The sequence below is a fragment of the Cibotium barometz genome, chromosome 42 (assembly GCF_041138505.1).
Source record: "Cibotium barometz isolate CiBa-2024 chromosome 42, ASM4113850v1, whole genome shotgun sequence".
In the NCBI taxonomy this organism is placed as follows: domain Eukaryota; kingdom Viridiplantae; phylum Streptophyta; class Polypodiopsida; order Cyatheales; family Cibotiaceae; genus Cibotium; species Cibotium barometz.
Window position 1 is genome coordinate 17,016,947 of NC_141087.1, and position 15,443 is coordinate 17,032,389.

A 15,443-nucleotide genomic window follows, 5' to 3' on the forward strand; every position below is an offset into this window, starting at 1 on the left:
CCTCTTTCATTTTGCAAGTTGCAATTGTCATGAGCTCTTGTAGGCTGAATGCCATCATACAACAGTTGGAAAACAACTAAAAACAAGTTTACAATTTTGAAATAATTTTACAAGACCAAACTATACCTTCTTGGACATACTTTCCATGATCAAAACAAACCCAAGCCCTTCTCAAATCACTATCTCCTGTTTGGCACATACGGTTCACTAGATCTAAACCTAGTTTAAACATGTAACATCGCTTTGACTCCTCTAAAGCTTGCCCAGGAAAATGACTACCATGGAAGAACTCAAAAGCACAATGTCTCTTCAATTCTAGGATAGTGGACTCTGCTTCTTGCACTGAACCGTTGATCCTAGAAGCACTTACCATCCTCCTAAATCTACGGAGAATTGGACAACTTAACAAACTATGTAGGCTTAAGTTGACAAGAATTACCAAAACAATTAAAATAAATATGGAATTAACATCACCTTTGACATTGAATTAGGGGATGCATATGTTTCAATAATTGTGACAACTCCAAGAATCAATATGGAATTACCAAACAATTAAAATCAATATGGAATTAACATTACCTTTGACATTGAATTAGGGGATGCATGTGTTTCAATAATAGTGACAACTCCATGTTGCTAATATTTGATTCATTCTTTGTATGCTTCTTGAGAACTATATCCAATACGAGCTGTTTGGTGATATCCATTTGTATCTTCCTTGGAGCACTTGTAGCCACCTTTGAAACTGCCTCTTGCACAAGTTCTCTTATCTTTTACAATGTCTGCCGCCGTGATGTGCCCCTTTGCACCTCATGCAAATGTTCCCTTTGATGTTTAATCAATCTCGTCATATGTGAGTCAGCAAACAAGCATACAATAGTACACCGTAGTACCACACATTCTTCTACATACAGGTTTGTTCTTGCAGTAGAAATAAGCTAGTGACCCATATCCTTCTGTTGTTAAGCCCGGCAAAGGGAAGCTTCTGTGTGAGCTTGTATTATGTGAAAAATTACAAAGTTTCAACAATAAATACTCTTATTAGTCAAAGTTTACTGAAATTGAGCCAAGATAATAAGCTTACCAATCCATGATGTTGTATTCGGTGTGCCGTTCATAGTTATGCTTCCACACAAGGCATAAGTACACTCAAATAAGCCTGCACAGGAACTCTTTCATACTATTCCAGGAAACTTCATGTGACTCTCCGTAGGTTTAACCCAACAATGGCCATCATGTGCTTGCTCCATTCCTTGCATTGGAGAGGTTAAAGGATCACATACATTTGGTAACTCAAAAGCCACATTGCCATTATAGATTTGAGGAATCTCTTTTACTTTCTCAATATGGGTGCTTGCTAATAACATTCTAATATGGGTACTTGCTAAAATAACATTCTACGAAGAACACCACCATGAGATTCCTGAGACAATAAGTATTTGACCACACTCTTCTGAAGTGGTGTACATGTGGGAGAATCTTCTATTGTAAGATCAATAATGACTTCTTTTGGGTGTGCTTGTTGTAGTGTTGCTTGACTCTCCTTTTATTGGAACAACAAGGATTTCAATTGTTATATGTTTATCTAAGATATAACATGGTTCCTCTCCAGCGGGTCTAGCTGACTAGATAGATATAAGAGGATCTGCACCATCATCTTGTGGTTTGATTGCAAAAACTTCTAGTCCAAAATGAGGACATAGAATTCCATCAAAATCATCAGCTTTAGTAATATGCAAACATCCCTATACAGTTCTAACAATAGGATCACTCTCCAAACCTCCTACAAAAATGTGAAAAGAAGTGTTCTCCATGCCAAGAAAAACTCTCACAAAATCAAGTCATAAACACACAACAAACTAAAGAAAATGAATTCAAATTTTAAACATTAATTTTATACATATTAGAAGAAAAGTTTAAAAATATATATTTATTTTTTAAAAAAATAATCATTATTTCTAATAAATATAAAAACATTCTTCAATCATTATAAATAGTGTCATTAATATACAAAATCTAAAATTCATTTTTAATAATTATATTAAATAATAAATGCTTACATAGCTAACTCCCATTTAATGATTATGCCATTTAATATATAAAATTTCGAGTAGTGACCTCCTTTTTTACAATCTCTTTTAATGGATGTTATGCGAAACCTCGCCTTTTTGTTTGGATGCAACTATCTTCAAAATACATAACTTACCTTGTTCTCTTTTACTAGATCAGTATCTTCCTTTCTCTCATCTCGAATTATTATTTTTACTAAGACAAAAAAAAGAAACCATAAAAATAAGTTGGGGATCCATGGTTATAAGCTCGTTTATAAGGCTCTACTATTCCTACAAATCTTCTCAAAAACTCAAGGTTTTGTAGGAGCTAAGAAACCCTAAACTTTTTTGGGTTTAAAAAACAACTAAGATCCAAGTTTTCTCAATTACCTCTTCCTATTTTTATGGAAGGTTATGAGAGAGAGACCTTCCCCTCATTAAATCGAGCCATTCCCCACTAAACAAATACCCCAACCTTTATATGCCCTTGGTGATCCCAAGCTAGGCGATAACTTGCTACTGTGAGAAGGCACCATTGTTGGCGTTGTTCCCTCCATCAACATGTTGGCGCTTTTATTGGCCACCATATCACGGTCATCATCATGTTGGCATTGTTGTTGGCCCCGCCATCTCACGGCTGTCCTTAGTGGGTTACACCTTAGTGAGATTGGCTCTCATTAAGGGCGATTTTCGCCTTGGCCCTCAATAAGGGCGACCGTTGCCCTTATTGAGGGCTAAGCTCACTAAGGGCGACGGTCATCCTTAGTGAGGGCCCTTAGTGTGTGGTTGTCTGCCCCCCTCTCTCAACTAAAATGCACTGCCCCCCTCTCTCAACTCCAACGCGATAAGCCCCCCCTCCCCCCCCTCTCTCTCTCTCTCTCTCTCTCATGGACCGCCCCCTCCCTCCCCTCCCTTTCTCTCTCACGGACCACCCCTTCCCTCCCTCTCTCTCTCTTTCTCTCTCTCTCTCACGGAGCGCCCCCTCCCTCCCCCTCTCTCACGGACCACCCCTCCCTCCCCCCCCTCTCTCTCTCCCACGGACCACCCCTCCCTCCCCCCCCTCTCTCTCTCTCTCTTTATCCCTTTTTCTCCCCTCTCCTTCTCTCTCCTCTCTTTTTCTCTTTTCTCATGGTCGCCCTCAATAAGGGCGACTGTCATCCTTATTGAGGGCCAACCTCACTAAGGGTGATGATCGTCCTTAGTGAGGGCCCTTAGTGTGGTTGTCTGCCCCCTCTCTCCTAGCTAAAACGCACCGCCCTCCTCTCTCAACTCAAACTCGACAAGCCCCCCCCCTCAACTCAAATGTGACAAGTCCCCCCCCCCCCCTCTCTCTCTCTCTCTCTCTCTCTCTCTCTCTCTCTCACGGACTGCTGCCTCCCTCCCCCTCCCTCTTTATCTCACGGACCACCCCTTCCCTCCCTCCCTCCCTCTCTCTCTCTCTCTCTCTCTCTCTCTCTCTCTCTCTCTCTTACGGAGCATCTCCCTGCCTCCCTCTCTCTCTCTCTCACAGACATACCCCTCCCTCCCTCCCTCCCTCCCTCTCTCTCTCTCTCTCTCTCTCTCTCTCTCTCTCTCTCTCTATCTATCTATCTATCTATCCCTTTTCCTCCCCTCTCCTTCTCTCTCCTCTCCTTTTTCTCTTTTCTTCATTGTTCCCTCCCTCTACTCTCTTCTTCTTTGTTCTCTCTTTCTCCTCCTCCTTCCTTCTAATGTTCATTTTCAAAACCCTATTTTTTAAAATTTATATTTTTTCTCTATATTATCTACTGCTTTATTTATATCTCCTCTATTTATATCATTTTATTTTTTGATCTATTTATATCTCCTCTATTTATATCTTTTGCTCTATTTATATCTCCTCTTCTCTTTCTTATATCTTCTAGGACTCTTTCTTGTTCAATCTCCTTCCAAGTGGTTGTATTCAGCAATATTTATATCTACTGCTTTATTTATATCTCCTCTATTTATATCTCCTCTTCTCTTTCTTATATCTTCTAGGACTCTTTCTTTCTTGTTCAATCTCCTTCCAAGTGGTTGTATTCAGCAATCTCTTTCTTCTCTCTCGTGCTTCTTGTTCGTCATCTTTTTTACATGGTGTCTCCCCAACTTGAAAGAGGGATATGAATGTCCTTGATGTTCAATGGTACCAAGGCAGCTACTAGGACCATTTTGCTTTGTAGATCTGACTGTGGATACTATCCATGGAATTTGTTTGCCGCTTGGTCATGTTGGCGTGTCAATAGAAGATATTGAAGTGGGAGAAGTACCTCTTCCTTTTCCCCTTGAAGATGGTGATATTGACAAGTTAAATCAAACCAAAGGCTACATCATTGTATGGCTAGCAAGAGATTGCGTAAGTGTTGTTTTATCTCTCTCCACCTTTGCAATTATGCTCTTTTTTAGTGGGTTTTTTAGAGCAATTTATCTTGTATATGTCGATGTGTTTAGATTGATCCAAACACATAAAAGGAAACCCCACATCCAAAGTGTGCAAAACACGTAAAGAGAACACCTGCCAAATAAGCAAGCCAAGAAGTGACAAGTATGAAGAAGAGGAAAACAGTGCAAGAGGAAGATGATGATGATTGGACTCCTCCTTGAAGAAATCCAAGTCGAGCTGCTAAGTCTTCGAAAAAGGTGCTTCTTCAAAATCCATTAAAGAAACTAAGGAAGTAGGAGAGGTGGATGAGGGAATTGAAAAAGAATGCAAAAATGAAGAGGGTTTCATGGTGACTCATGCAACTCACTTTTGCGACTAGAACTCCTACAAGACAATCTTAACAGAGTGAAAGTAATTGCTATCCACTTTTTATCAAATCTTACATAAGGTACTTTTAAGGTTTCCAAGCATAACACCCCTCTATACAAAGTGTGTGTGTATTGCAAGTGAAGAAATCTGGTTTCCAAGCATAACACCCCTCTATACAAAGTGTGTGTGTATTGCAAGTGAAGAAATCTACTCATTGCTACCTATTCCCTTATGTAGACTTGTGCCTAACCCCTCTATACGAAGAGTGCAATTTAGGTACAAGAAGCTAGCAAGGAAATTCTATACGAATGGCTATGTTGTCGATAGATATAGGTTCATTTTCTCTATCTCCTCGTCTCATAATCTTGTTCGAGAAGTGACTCAAAATGATACTATTGCATGTAATAACATCTTGCGATTGAAAAACGAGGAGTTCAAGAATATGATCAAAGGCACAAAGTGGGAATTCATGAGAAACAAGATGTTATATGTGTGGGACGTTAATCATTGCGTTGTGGCATGGATGGAGGAGATTAACAAATGTGAATCTACTTAAATTACCTACTTTTTGAATGTGGTGTTAAGTTTTATAAAATAGTTTTGGGACTAATTAGATTTGTACTATCTAACTGTAGCATTCAAGAGTGTCATATCAAGAAATACTTGTGTTGACGCTATCCTTGTTGAATTCAATGAGGATAGCAAGGGGGAGGTTCTCACAGTCATAGCTTGCTTAAACAGGTAAGAGAATATATGTCTTAAGTCTCTTTGAATTGGGAATGTTCAAGTGTGCTATGTTTCAATCTTTCATCATAACTCATAATTTTTTTGCCATAGTATGAATGAAGTGGTCTATGTTTCTTCGTCTCTTTGAATTGGGAAGGTTCAAGTGTACTATGTTTCAATCTTTCATTATAACTCATAATTTTTTTGCCATAGGATGAATGAAGTGGGCTATTTTTATTCATCTCTTGTGAAATAAATTTGCCATAGGATGAATGAAGTGGGCTATGTTTCTTCGTCGCTTTGAATTGGGAAGGTTCAAGTGTACTATGTTTCAATCTTTCATCATAACTCGTAATTTTTTTGCCATAGGATGAATGAAGTGGGCTATTTTTGTTTGTCTCTTGTGAAACAAAGTGTGCCTCATTAGGGCGCTTAGACTAGTAAACAAAGAAACAAGTATGAAAAGCACACTAGAGTGATGAACAAGGCATGGATGTACAAGAATGCCTTGACATAGAAAAAAAAGGGTTGCCCATCCTAGTATAATTGCGAGCTTTCAAAACTTTCCCAAATAGTATTATAGGTAAACCTTCAATCTTCTGACACTTGCAATATATGATTAACAATTACATATTGTCAAACTAATGTTGTGACATGTGAATAATAGGATGAGTACCTCGTAGCCACCCAAGATATTGACTCCCTAGTAAATAGCTTGCCTGCAAATGAGTTTGAAGAGAAATGGAAAACTGTATTTTATAAAGATCAAAGAAAGTGGAGGCATGCTACTAGTGTCGAAATTAGGGTTAGGGTTGCAACAATGCACACACACAAGATAGAGAAGCTTGAGAGCACACAAACTCACTAGATTAGAATGATCAAATGTGTGCCAGATACAAAAGATAAGTACACATCCCAAAATGATTAGATAAGAGGGTGTGCATACGCACGGGGGAAAAAACCTCCTAGTGAGGAAAAAAGTACCCCGGCAGTCCTAAGTGTGTTCACACACATCACTACCATATGCTACAAATCCCCCCTTGAGTGATAATGTGAACATGTACAGGATATGGCCGATCAATCCTGAAAAGGTAGTAAGCCCAAAGCTTTACGAAAAGCTTCAAACTTTTCATCTCACGAGGAAGAGCCTTCGTAATCTGCCAAGTTGTCATGTGTAGGCACATAGACCAAGCTAATCTTTGCTGTGCTGCAAAGAGTCTTTCCCTGACAAAGTGGTAATACACCTCAATGTTCTTAGTGCGAGCATGAAACATTGGGTTTAACTACTAATGCGCTCTAGCTGTCAGTGAAAATCGTAGTGCTAGAAGATTGTCCAACACCCAAATTAGCCACCATAAGACGTTTGAGCCACACACACTCAACTGTAGCTGTAAAAGACGTCTGAGCCACACACACTCAACTGTAGCTGTAAAAGATGCCCTGTACTCAGCTTCATAGCTGGAAGTGGCCACTATAGGCTGCTTCTTGCTAAGTTATGATATACATGAATCACCAAGGCGAAAGCAAAACCCACTAGTGGACACTCGTGTGTCATAACATCCAGCCCAATTTGCATTAGTAAAAATCGGAACTCATTTTGGGACCTTTTAGGGTTTAGGAAAAATAGCCCTCGACCAATCAATGGAGGGCCAACATAACGTTGGAGGAAATAATAAATAGGAGGAAAAAAGAATAAAAGTCATATTCAGATAGAGAACGGCGAGTTTGCATTGAATGAAGATATCTTTTTCATTTATTATAATTGATATTGTCATCTTTGGTGTAGAATTTGCAATGCAAAATTTGGTGATTCGGACATTGCCGGCGCGTTCGGAGCGGTCCAAAACCCCCAAAACAACACTGGACGCACTGAAAATGGGCATCCGTCGGAGGCCCGAAAAAGGTCGAAAAGGGCCGGCCAGGAAAATTCACTGGGAAAAGCGATTTGGTGTCAGTCTGGCACGCCAGACTGACACCAAATCGCTTTTCCAGACTGACACCAAATCGCTTTTCCCAGTGAATTTTCCTGGCCGGCCCTTTTCGACCTTTTTCAGGCCTTCGGATGCCCGTTTTCAATGCTTCCGTTGGGGGTTTTGGACCGCTGCGGACGCGCTGGCGATGTCCGAATCACCTGCTGCCAGACTGACACCAAATCGCGTTTTTGGTAAATCTCTGTAGTTGCATGTACTTGCTTTAATATTTTTGCTAATTTTTGGGTGAAGAAAAATAAAAAAATCGTGAATTTCTTACAGGGCCCCAAAATGAGTTCCCTCTTTTCCTAATAAATCACTAAAAGCATGCAGTTGTGACTCACCCCCCTTTAGATAAAATAAAATAAGCCAAAACATTGAGTGCCCTGCAAGTAGCGAAAAACCCACTTGACAGCCTGCCAATGCTTCATACCTGGGCTACGCATAAATCTGCTCAACTGTGAGACTGCATACTGTATATCTAGCCTCGTGTTGCATACATAAAGAAGGGATCCAATAGCCTGCTGATACAAACTAGCATCAAAAGAGTCTCCTGCATCTTGAAGACTAAGTCGAGCATCTATCTCCATAGGTGTAGCCACAAGTTTATAGTCTTCAAGATTAAACCTCTTCAATAGCTTCTATATATATTTAGATTGCAGCATAATAATGCCATTATTGCATTGCATAAACTGAATCCCCAAATAATAATGCAAGGGCCCCAAATCTGACATCTCAAAGGATGACAACAAATCAGCCTTAAAGGCTGAAATCTGATCTATATCGGGTCCCTTGAGCAGCATGCCATCAACGTATAGAACGATGACCAAAAATGTGTCCTTAATCCTCTTCACATAGAGGGTACTCTTTGTTGGACTATTGCAAAAATCAATTACAACCAAGTATGCATAAATCTTCTCATACCATGCTCTAGGAGCCTGCTTAAGGCCATAAAGAGCCTTTTTCAACCTGCATACTTTAGACTCTTCTCCTTTCACATCAAAACTGGGAGGCTGCGATACATACACCTCCTCATGTAAATCACCATTCAAGAATGTAGTCTTAATGTCCAATTGATGTACATTCCACCCATGATGTGCTGCCAAAGCAATGAGACACCTAATGGTAGTCATACGAGATGTGGGTGCAAAGGTCTCATCATAATCAATGCCCTTTTGTTGGGCATACCCCTTTGCAACAAGTCTGGCCTTATAAGAATCAATGCTACCATCTACTTTGCATTTTAACTTGTAAACCTACTTAGGACCAATGGCCCTCTTGTCATGAGGTAGATCTATCAAATACCAGGTGTCATTCTTGAGTATAGAGTTTTACTCATCCTGCATAGCATACATCCCCAATGATCATCATCTTGTGCTTCCTCAAAGGAAACAGGCTCCTCCTCATTACATAAAGTAGAAATGAGAACATGATCCACATGAGAATAATCTACATGATGAGAACCTGCATGAGTTCTGTTAGGTAAAGGAGCTGCCAACTTGCTATCCCTCAATGACTCCACAAGCCATTTTGGCATACGCCTAGATTCTTCTATGGTTGCTCTCTCCTCATCCACTACATTCTCAATAATTGACTCATCAAAAAGCTGATTTGCAGGCTGATTTTGCACCTGCAAAGGCTGAATTTCAACACTTGGTTGAGCATTCAATTGCTCTACATATGGCTGCCCTCCATTAAACAAAGGTAGGAGTGAATCAAACATGTCCTATGAGCATACATTATGTTGTCTTTTGCATGAAAGCATGGGATGAATTGAGTTTTTGACAAAAACATCTCTAATTACCAAAATCCGATTTGAGGCCGGATGGTAGAGTCTATATCCCTTGCTTTCTGAATTGTATCCCACAAATATGCATTTAACTACCTTATCATCAAGCTTACTGCGTTTTTTGCTCAGGCACAAGAGCATAAGCAAGACAACCAAAAACACGCAAACGAGCCACAGAAGGCTTCCTGCCATTCCAAAAGCTTCATAAGGAGTTTTAGACTGCAAGGCCTTGGTAGAGCATTTGTTCAACACATAGTTTGTGCACATAGTTGCCTCTAACCAAAAACCACGAGGTAAATCTTGGGCTTTCACCATACATCATGCCATCTCCATGAGAGACCTGTTCTTCCTCTCAACCACACCATTTTGCTGAGGTGTGTATGGCATAGTACATTGATGCCTTATGCCTTTTTCAGCCATATATGCATGAAATTCCTTGGACATATACTCCCCCCCTCGATCTGAATGAAGGGTGCCAACTTTACATTCACATGCAGTTTTAGCCATGGATACGAAGTGCCTAAAGCACATAAAAACCTCTGCCTTCTACTTTAATGGATACACCCAGCTATATCTAGAGTAATCATCAATAAAAGTGACAAAGTAGAGATATCCCCCAATAGATGGTGTCCTCATAGGACTACATACATCACTATGTAGTATAAGGTGTAATTTCTTAACAGCTCTCACAAGTCCATCCTTTGGAAATGATGCTCGATGCATTTTATGGAGAATACACCCCTCACATATATGTCTAGTAGGGGTCTCAAGAGTTGGCAACTCAGACACCATATTATGCCTTTGAAGGCATAACAAACTACCATAATTCAGATGGTCAAATCGTGCATGCCATAATTCTACATCACTCATAGCACGAGTCGAGAGACTGAGCAAGCATCATGCTGAACCTCTCAAATACATCCATCTTGTATAGGCCATGAAATAAGGTACCTGAGGCAATGATAGAATAACCATCATTTCTATCCTAAACTGTACATCTGTCATCCACAAGTTTCACTGTCAAGCCTGACAAGGCTAAGGCTAAACTTGACAGCAGCAAGTTCTTCTTAATGCCTGGCACATATAAAACTTTTGAAAGCGTAAATGCGTCCCCAATACTGAAACCAGCTCATTAAATGTAAGGGCATTTGGATTTCCCTTCATCATGAGTCTAAGGGTAGAGGAGGCAAAACTCTGATAAGAATCCGGCAGCAATGAATTGAGAACTGTGAGCACCAATGTACTATCAGGATATATCTCATCCACATAGGCAAGCTGCTCCTTAAAATCTTTGATCTTGGTCAAGAAGCTGCACATTGAGTCTCCCTCATTCATGTTCTCAGACTCCAACTGTTTGTGCAGATATGCAACACGTGCTTCATTCCGCACCTGGTATAATGCAGCAAGTGCATCCCATGCTTGTTTTAAAGTTTGACATGACCGAATATGAGGAATAATGCTTCGCTTCACAGAAAGTGTAAGTAATGCATGTGCCTGTGCATCTCTTCCATCCCATCTCGTTTGAGCAGCAGTGGGAGGTACTAGTGGTGCATGTGGAGGAGCCACATCTGTATCAGATTCTACTTCAGATGTACTTGCAGCACCTAGATGCACTAGTAGTTGTGAAATAGGATGAGTTTCACTACCACTGACCACATTCCAAAGGCCTTTAGCAACCAATACATGCCTCATCATATAGGACCACAATGGGCAGTTAGTCCCATCAAGTTTGTCCTCGTAGACAACATGTTGAATACATCACTACTACTGCCAGCCATGACTTTCTACCAAATGCAAAATCTTTCAACACACTCTGCGAGTTATTAGTATTCATTGAATGCAACCTTGGACGGCTGCCCAGTGACTGAATCACCTATAAGTGTATGAAAGTTAACACAGAGTAGAGTAGAGTGTTACTGGCAAAAGTATGATAGTCGATGTTGAAGACATTATAGATGTTGCACACCAAATATTTGCGGCTACACAGCCCAAACACTCAAAATTGAGTAGAACCAATCCAAAATGACACCTCTCAGAACGTCTGCAGAAACCTTGCGTGCCCAAAACGTGCCCGTAATGTACCCGAGAAATCACGCCACCGCGGACCCCAAAAACTTCATATACATAACACTACTGTATACACCTTATTATCCTAAGAGGGTATCTCAATCGGAGACAGAAAAATAGTCGTGAGAAGGGAGGCAGACTACTAGATCAAGTGTCAAGGAAGCTAGCTCTGATACCAATTATTGGAATTAGGGTTAGGGTTGCAAAAATGCACACACACACACAAGATAGAGAAGCTTGAGAGCACATAAACTCACTAGATTAGAATGAACAAATGTGTGCCAGTAGATACAAAAGATAAGTACACACCCCAAAATGAGTAGATAAGAGAGTGTGCGTATGCATGGGGGAAAAAACCTCCTAGTGAGGGAAAAAGTACCCCAACGGTCCCCCAAGTGTGTTCACACACATCACTACCATATAATGCTACAACTAGGCACCTGGCAGTGATTGCAAAAACCCTGCACAAGGATAAGGTTTCTTTGAGTAAGAAAGCCTACACTCTTCTCTCTTTGTCTATTTGGGTAGGCAATGACATTTTATGGTTTTAATGTTGAGTTTTAATTTTGGTGTTGTGTAACAGATGCAGGGATATACAAGAGATGCCCATTATTCCTTGACTTTCCAAGTGGCAAATTTCCCAAGAGCGAGAAGGAGATGTATACTCAGCCTGTAAATTAAAGCAACCAATGATGGGATGAACTAAATAATTAAATATTTAGTTATTTTTAAATATTATTTCTTATATATTTTCGAATCGTGATTTCTATTGTGAAGACTAGAAGTCTACGTGACCAAGCACCAGTTCAAGATAAGGGAAAAGGTCTTATGAAAGATAAAGGGGATGATGAAAGTGAAGGGAAAAAAGTGCCAAAGAAGAAAGAAACAAAGGAAAAGAAAAAAGGAAAGGCACAAGAGGATGTCTCTACATCCGAGTGCGATGAAAGCGATTCTGATGTGATAGCACTCGCAAGATTGCCAACAGTTGTTGAAGAAGTGGGTCATGTAGCAACACAGGCAAGAAACTCTTTTACTCATGATCCATTGCTTTTATTGTTACATAGTTTGGATACTAACATGGATGAAAAAGTTATGGATCCAGATAAGCTTGGCAAGAGGTGAACCACCAAATGCACCATTGCGACACAATAATCCACCTAGCCTAGATGCTCTAACCCCAATCTAAATGAATTTTCCAGGTTTGATTTTACTCCATTACTGATAATGTAATACATATTTGTAGTGCATGCACTTATAAAATGTACGCTTTGTAGGAGTGTCTTGTCATATGGCCTTGACAGTAGTCATTGGTGTTCCGAGCGAACATCAAAGTGCTAGCTCCTCTACTGTTATAGCGCTATGGAGACAGGTGTAATAATCAATTGTAAACACATGTGTAAAGATTGTGAATGTGTGTTTTATATTCTCTAATGACAATTAATGTGTAACTCTTCTCAACATGGTGTAGCAAGACACGATTCTCCAAAGATAAGGGCATTTGTTGGGAATCCTTTGAAGATTGGCCGTGCAATTCGGGATCAGGAGTGCCCAGAGGAGCTAGTATGTCTCTGTGATATGTTGTAGATGGTGCAAGAGGGAAACTAGACCTTTAGTATCAAAGGTGTCAGTACAAGCATAGGGTGTGATTGTATTATAGTAAGGCTGCCTATGGAGGTTCCATTAATGGCTCCCCGATGACATTTTTCCGCCATGGAATCTCTATACATTTGAGTGATTAGATGATCTTTCCATATTAAGACTTTAAGTGTTGTTGTGTACATGTTAGATGCAAATTCACACTTTTTATGTCTGTCACAAGTAGATGGAGAGGAGCCTTTATTGCTTCAAATTTATGAGACCATCCTAGACGACAATGACTCTTATTGTCATTGATACTATGTATCAAGTGGCAACCATCATGGCACAGGTCGAGTAATATGGCTTCTCCTTGGACACCTTGGTGAATGTGCAGTGTACAACGTAGATTGGAAAGGCATTTGGACAAGAGGTAAGTAACACTAACCATAGAGGTTGCCATTGAACATCACTTTATGTTACAATAACTCATCTCATACTCTTGTGTAGAGACATACCCTCATCGTCGCTAATGCTACCTTCACGAGCATAGTTGGAATAAACCATACACAAACTTTCTTGCATGATTATATCATTGATCTTTGCAATATGATGCACTGGAAAGATGCCTAGATGGGACAACATGGTGAGGTATGGTAGAAATATATAAGTGCTCCAAGTTAAGGGTGTTACAACTTTTTATGGAATTAAGAGAAATGTTTTCTTTGCAAGTGGATATCAGTATGGATATGACTTTTGGAATAGAATGTTGAAGCATGATGCAAAAGAAGGGCAAGTGATAGTAGAGCTTTATGCAGGATGTGGAGATTGTGCTATGGTAGGCATGAACATTGTTTGTATTGATCTTGAAGAAGAGGATGTCGTTGAGGGTGTCTTGAAGAAGATTTCACTGCAGTGCAATGAATATATTTGTCTTGAAGAAGATTTCACTGCAGTGCAATGAATATATTTGTTTGTGAATATTCAAGTGATTGGATTTAACAATTGTTTATGGTTATGTCATGTTCTTATTTTTTATATAAAAAAAGAAAGAAAAAGGGCGAGAGCAATACAAGTTAGGGATTTACAATAAGATATAATTGATAGTTTCAATGATGTTTGTGCTAAAAATGATGTATATGTTAAAGGATCTTCCTCACCTTAATCCACCACCAAGATATATTTGTGAAGGATGAATCCTTAGCAAACTTTCTTGCTAACCTTTAGATATGGATATGCATGGTACACTTGCATTTTGCAGTTGAGGACAATGTAAGAGGGCACCACTAGCAAGAGGAGATTGAGCCAGACCAAAAAGCTAAAAGGCTCTAGGGCCAAAAAGAAAGGCCCTAAATTTAGAAAAGCAAAGTTAAAGAACTTTGACAAAAGTAAGTAATATTTTATTATTGAAAAGCAAAAAGGAAAAAGCAAAGAGTAAAAAGGAAAAAGCAAAGAGTAAAAAGGAAAAAGCAAAATCTTAGCAAGCAAGTTTGCTAAGGATGCATTCTTCACAAATATATCTTGGTGGTGGATCAAGGTGAGGAATATCCTCTAACATCCCATGTTGGTGGTGAATCAAGGCGAGGAATATCCTCTAACATCCTATGTTGCTATAAAAGCATCAAACCACTAATAGAAGTGTGGCTAAACCTAGCATGTTGGTGGTGAATCAAGGCGAGGAATATCCTCTAACATCCTATGTTGCTATAAAAGCATCAAACCACTAATAGAAGTGTGGCCAAACCTAAAGTGGACCACACACATCACTGTGTATGAACTGCAATTTATGATCAGCTTGATCTAGTGCATTCTTTGGGAAAGATTAGCAAGCAAGTTTGCTAAGGATGCATCCTTCACAAATATATCTTGGTGGTGGATCAAGGTGAGGAAGATCCTCTAACATCCCATGTTAATGTAAAAGGATCAAACCACCAATAGAAGTGTGGCCAAACTTCGCATGCCACAAGTGAGGAAGATCCTCTAACATCCCATGTTGCTGTAAAAGCATCAAACCACCAATAGAAGTTTGGCCAAATCTTTCATTTCATTAGAAGTGTCTGCCATGCAAGTAACATCACAATTGCTTGGAATAAAAAGTACATTTTCAAGACAAATATCCTCACCACTAACAGTAGTGAGAATAATCTCACCACCACTAATAGGATAAGAGGCATTATTTGGCACACGCAATAGTGTGACCACTTTGTGCATTCTCCATATGTTTGACCAAACTTCTTTGAGAAGTTATGTGCTTAGAAGCACTATTGTGAGGAAACTAATTGTCAACAAAGTTGCATTGAGACATATATCCTATTTAGGAATATAACTGCAAATAGCCATAAGTGAGAAGTCTTGAAAAGGACAACGAAATTAGTTGAGTCCTCTATCTTAGAACTCTTATCATCGAAGATAGAATAACTAGAAACCTTGTTGGATTCCTTCTTCTTATGTTCTTTGTTTTGAAGTCTAAAACAAATTTTAATTGCATGGCTGGGTTTTTTGCAATATCAGCAAAA